At 49.4% G+C, this 5194-nt stretch overlaps 1 protein-coding gene across 4 annotated transcripts in view; it reads right to left on the reverse strand.

Annotated features, from left to right (window-relative positions):
* LOC115645285 (GTPase IMAP family member 8-like) overlaps positions 1 to 5003 on the reverse strand; it is a 38900-nt gene extending 33897 nt beyond the window's left edge. The window contains exons 1-2 of one of the 4 annotated variants that reach the window (XM_030549696.1): positions 4898 to 4991; positions 2261 to 2359 (exon numbers count right to left, since the gene is read on the reverse strand). The gene's annotated coding sequence lies outside the window, so the exon portion shown is untranslated. Of the gene's footprint in view, positions 1 to 664; positions 708 to 2260; positions 2360 to 4897 lie in introns of those variants that run through there. The other 3 variants (XM_030549695.1, XM_030549698.1, XM_030549697.1) reach the window with 3 other exon arrangements.
* Positions 5004 to 5194: the final 191 nt, after the last annotated feature.

Raw genomic sequence — 5194 nt, forward strand, 5'->3', positions numbered from 1 at the left:
GTATTCACGTTGACTTTGCTGGCCCCCTTGAAGGAAGCATGTTCTTGGTGGCAGTAGATGCCCATTCTAAATGGCCAGAAGTCTCTATAATGCAGTCCACTACTGCAGAGAGTACTAGCCAAAAACTGCGGGGACTCTTAAGTCGTTTCGGTCTGCCAGAACAACTTGTGAGCGACAACGGACCGCAGTTCATCTTTCAGGAGTTTCAAAATTTGATGAAGACAAATGGGATACGTCACATCACTTCAGCACCATATCATCCATCCACCAACGGATTAGCTGAAAGATTTGTGCACACAATGAAACACGCTTTGAAATCAGCAAGGGGACAACATTCCATTCAAAAGCATCTCGATACCTTCTTACTTTCCTACAGAAACACACCTCATGCTACGAACCAGGCATCCCCGGCCTTTCTAATGATGGGACGACAGCTGCGCACTTGCTTTGATCTGCTGAAACCTTCTGAACCCCGACAAATTGTGCAACGTCAGCAGCAATATCAAGTCATCAGATGGGCACCCAGAGCAAAAGACCGAACCTTTAGCTCGGGACAGCCAGTTTTGGCTCGGAATTATACTTCCAGAGCTAAATGGGTCCCTGCCATGATCATCACTCACACAGGACCTGTTTCCTACACAGTCCGGACTGCAGAGAATCTTACCTGGCGGCGACATGTAGATCAGCTGTTGCCAGGTCATGCCAGTCCTCAGGACACATCTGCAGTTGAGTGGTCTGACTTCACTTCTTCTGGTGAGACACTGAATCACGAATCATCTGTTCCTGACTGTTCTCCTCCATTACTGCCAGCGGCTGAGATACCCCTTTGCCCAGCACGAGCTGATACCACCTCCTCACCTGTTCGTGCTGCGGACCCTGAGCCCATGGTACTTTCAGGTGCAACAACACCAGGAGTTCACCGTAACCCACCTAGAGACAGAAGGCCTCCTCATCGGCTGGATCTTTAGCTAGGGCGAACCCACGGTTATGGGGCAAAATAATCCCCAGGGTTTAGCCGGCAATGGAGGCAGCCTACCCTCCTTCTCTAGTCTAGTGTGTGTTTTATTTAGGGGATGTTTTTATTGGGGGGGAGGAATATGTTGTGTATTTGGTTGTCATGGTTTTTGTTCCTATGGCAACTGAGTTAGATTATTAGGGGATAGCCCAGCCAGCTTCAGCCAGTTAGGTGAGCTCTGTGTCTGTAAATAAATGGTAGTTTTGTTAGCTGTCTGCTCTCTGGCCTCAAGTGACTTCTTCCTAAACTGGCTGCCTCCAAGGATATAACAGACACCTGCTCCCAGAATGGGGGCGGGGGGGAAGGAGCGTTGAGTGCTTCCTCCCTTCAGTCCTGATGACTCCCCCACAGCCTCCTGCCACACCAGTCAGTGTCAGCGAGCATCCTGACACCGCTTTAACTCTGTGCTGGCACCTTGTGGGGCCAGAGCTGCTAGCACCAAGGTGCCCCCACAAGGCAAAGGCACCGGTGAGCCACAACCACCACCGCTACTGCTGTTCCTAGTCGCAAGTCCCAGGATGGCCTCCTGCACCCCCAGAATGGATCCCAGCAAGCAGAGCAGCAGCACCCAGAGCTTGTGCTAAGTAGAGCGGGGAGGGGAGCGCAGACAGGGAGCTGAGGCAGGTGCTCTGGGGTGCACTCTCCAGGTGCCCAGCTCTGATCTTTGCATTGGGGAGGAGAGACGGGGGGGCCTAAAGCACATTTTGGGGTGGCTATAGTCCCTGCAAGCTCCCCTCCCTCCCCCTGGTACCAAACACCTTACAGAAATCTATTACACCAACACTATTGTCTTTATCATCCAAACTTGTAATCTCATCCTAAACAGTATTCAGTTAGTGTGACAAGATCTGTTTTCCATAAGCCAATGTTGATTTACCATAATTATATTGCCCTCCTTTTTCTTTATTAATCAAGTGCTGAATGATTAATAAAGAATTAAAGGAAGGCAACAGAATTTATGGCACTCAACTGCTCCATGATCTTTCCCAGGATTGATGTCAGACTGACAGGCCTAGAATTACCCATGTTGTCCCATTTACCTTTTCAAAAGCCCTGGCACAACAGGAGCTTTCTGCTAGTCTCCTGGAACTGCCCCAGTGCTGCCAGAGTGATCAGTGTCCACCCCTTTCCCCCATTGAAATGAACCGTTATTGAATCCAGCCCAGCTCAGAGATGATTAAGAGCTGTTCCCAGATAACTGGTGTTTGGCGAGTCTCAGTCCCAGTTCCCACATAACAAACTCACCAGCAGGCTTTGCACTGGTTGGCAAACTCAGCTAGGCCAAGAATTGCCATGGAGAGTGACCATCAGGGCCAGCTCCAGCTTTTTTGCTGCTCCAAGCGGCTAAATGGAAAAAATAAATAAAGCCGATTGATGGCACTTTGGCAGCAGCTAAATTGCACCGCTTCATTCTTCCACAGCAATTCAGTGGTGGGTCCTTCACTCCCTCTTCCTCTTCAGCAGCACTTCAGTGGAAGCTCAAAGAGGAGGAGAGGGACTGAAGGACCTGCTGCTGAAGACCCAGACATGCCACCCGCTTCCGCCGCTGGGCCTGGAGCTGGCCCTGGTGACCACTGCTCTCACAGGATGGCCCTGCCCGGCTGAGGCAGCCGCCAGGGCCCGGTCTGTGTAGATAAACAGAGGGCCTCGCTTGCCAGGGCCAATGAGCCAGCACTTAATCTGTCTGACTTTGTTGCAAGATAAAGTTTAGTTCATTAAATCACCACATTAGTGTATTAAATAAGTTGCATAAAATGTCACATCTGTCTGGGGTATTTATCCAGCAACTATTACTGTAGTATTTGAGGCCAAGATCCATAAAGGGATTTATGAATCAAGACACTGAGCATCACAACTCTGAACTTTCAGACATCCAGACAGTCACTGGAACAGCCATGGGAACTGCACAGCCTGAGCCAGATGCCTTGGCTCACATTCCAAAGTTATTTTAGGCTTCTAACTTCCATTGATTCAAATGGACACTAGGACCCTCACTATCTTTGGGGATCTGGGCCCCAGGCTGCCTGTCCAATGGTGCGGAGAGATCAGCCCTTTAGAATGGGATCCCCAAAGACCAACAAAGTAGGTGGTGAGCTGCCTAAACTAGTCAATGAGACATGCCAAAGTCAAGGGAGGTTTCCAAAGCCCCACCCCCTCACAGATTCAGCACCCAAGTCCAGGCAGCAGGGAGGTGCCAGCTCTGCTTGGGATCCACAGCCAGGAGCCCACCCTTGGAGTCAGCTTAGCTTAGATACCTACGTCCTTTCTTGCAAGAACGAGTTAGGTGTCTGCCTGACTCCTCACCAAATTGAGGGGTGGGGGAAGAGGAGGAGGAAGTTCCCATGTTACAGCCTTTAGCTCAGTGATTAGAGAACTGATCTGGGATCAGGGAGACCCAGATTCCATTCTGCTCTCAGATAGACAGGGAGAAAGAGCCCCCTGTTCAAATCCTACTTCTCAGGAGGGTGCTCTAGCCACTGAGCTCTGGACATTCGGATGTGGAACTGTTCCAATAACGAGAGACTCATTAAAGCAGAGGGACTAAACCAGGAGTTTCCCACCTCCTGGCCAATGCCCAGCCCACTGGGCTACAGAGTTAGTCACTGTCTGGCCCAATGACTAAGTGAAAATTCAGGCACCAAGTGCGTTTAGATGCCTACAGGGATGAGTGGTAGCTGAGTGGGTGGCTGTGTAGGGATCAGAGTGGCAACTAAGTACCTTTGTGGATCTGGGCCTGAATGCCTCACAATGTTCTTTTGTTTGCTTTTACTCTTACTATTCCCATGCACTAGGGCAGTTCCATTATCCCCATTTAACAGCTGGAGAACTGAGGCACAGGAAACTAAGAACCCCCTCGCCCTAAAAACAAAACAAAATATAAAGCCTCTAGGAGCACTTTTCTTAGCATGTTGTAATTCAGGAACCTATTGATGACTCACTTCAAATTCAGTAGAGATGTTTTGCCTTGGTCCCAGACTTAGCCGACCCCTTGTGGATTATGGGGCTGACCCAAGAGTTTGTAAACCTGATTGCATTGTAATCAAGACTCCATTGCAACCATCTCTTTGAAATGATCCTGCTACCCCCATGGTCTTATTAGCCACCAGTCAGGCTTCCCAGCAGACTGTACCCGACTGCTAGTCGCAGCAGTTACGATGCTGGTCTCTGGGATCACCGGATCCCTGGAAATTCTGGGCTTTGAATAAAAACACCAAGTCCGACCTGCTACCAGTCATGGAGGCCTAGTTCACAAGAACACAAGGGACTGAGCTATTCAGTAAATGCCGTGTGAATCCCAAAAGCTAAATGAATTTTTACACAAATGAATATTCACCTGAGAACCTGTGACATGACTGACAAGTATGCCAAAGACAGTCTAGTTTGTGACTAGACAAAATGTAGAAACTATTCTGAGCCTCCTTTCAAATAAGAGCTACGTTTGCAGCTGACAGAATTGGTTTGTGAGGGACCCATTAGCCAGAAAAGGAGTTTGGTTCCCAACTCCTTGATCCTTAATGAGAGTTTCATCAGCTGCTGGTTAAACCAGGGGGAGAACTGGAAGCCCGAACATCTTGAACACAACACTCGGATTTCTAGGACATCTCCCCACTGGGATTCTGAAGACATGAAATTAATAGACTAGCTTGGAAATCAGCAGGTGCTACTGAAATCTCCCTGACCAAATTAGGCTAAAGCTCTTAATAATCAGCCCCTCCTGCTTTCATGTCTCAGAAACTGCTACTCCTGGCTCTACACGTGTACACAGAGAGAGAGAGAAATCAGCCTGTTTCTTCTATCTACAAACCTGAGCGCTGTCAGTGATTAATTTCCACTGACAAAATTCTCTGTCCAAACACTGGAGCAAAGTTTTAATCACAATACCTCTGTGCTGCCGCCTCGGTTTGCAGAACAAGCGGATGCTTTTCCCGTAGCCTCCGAGCTCCCTCCAGCCTCTGCAGCGTCCTCCCAGGCTACTGGGGTGTGAGTAGGACGAGTACACACATATATAGTGCCGTCTCGGTTACGTAATGCGCAGCAGTTTTAAAACTCCGAATCCGGCGCAGCGCTCGCAGGAAAACAGCGCGAGTTCAGTTCATTCCGTGGTTCTGCTGCTGGTCCGGGTGAAGGGCCAGCCAGGGGCGCTGGCGAGCCAGCCAGTTCTCTAAAAGTGAGAGATGT

The sequence above is a fragment of the Gopherus evgoodei genome, chromosome 2 (genome assembly GCF_007399415.2).
Source record: "Gopherus evgoodei ecotype Sinaloan lineage chromosome 2, rGopEvg1_v1.p, whole genome shotgun sequence".
NCBI lineage: Eukaryota > Metazoa > Chordata > Testudines > Testudinidae > Gopherus > Gopherus evgoodei.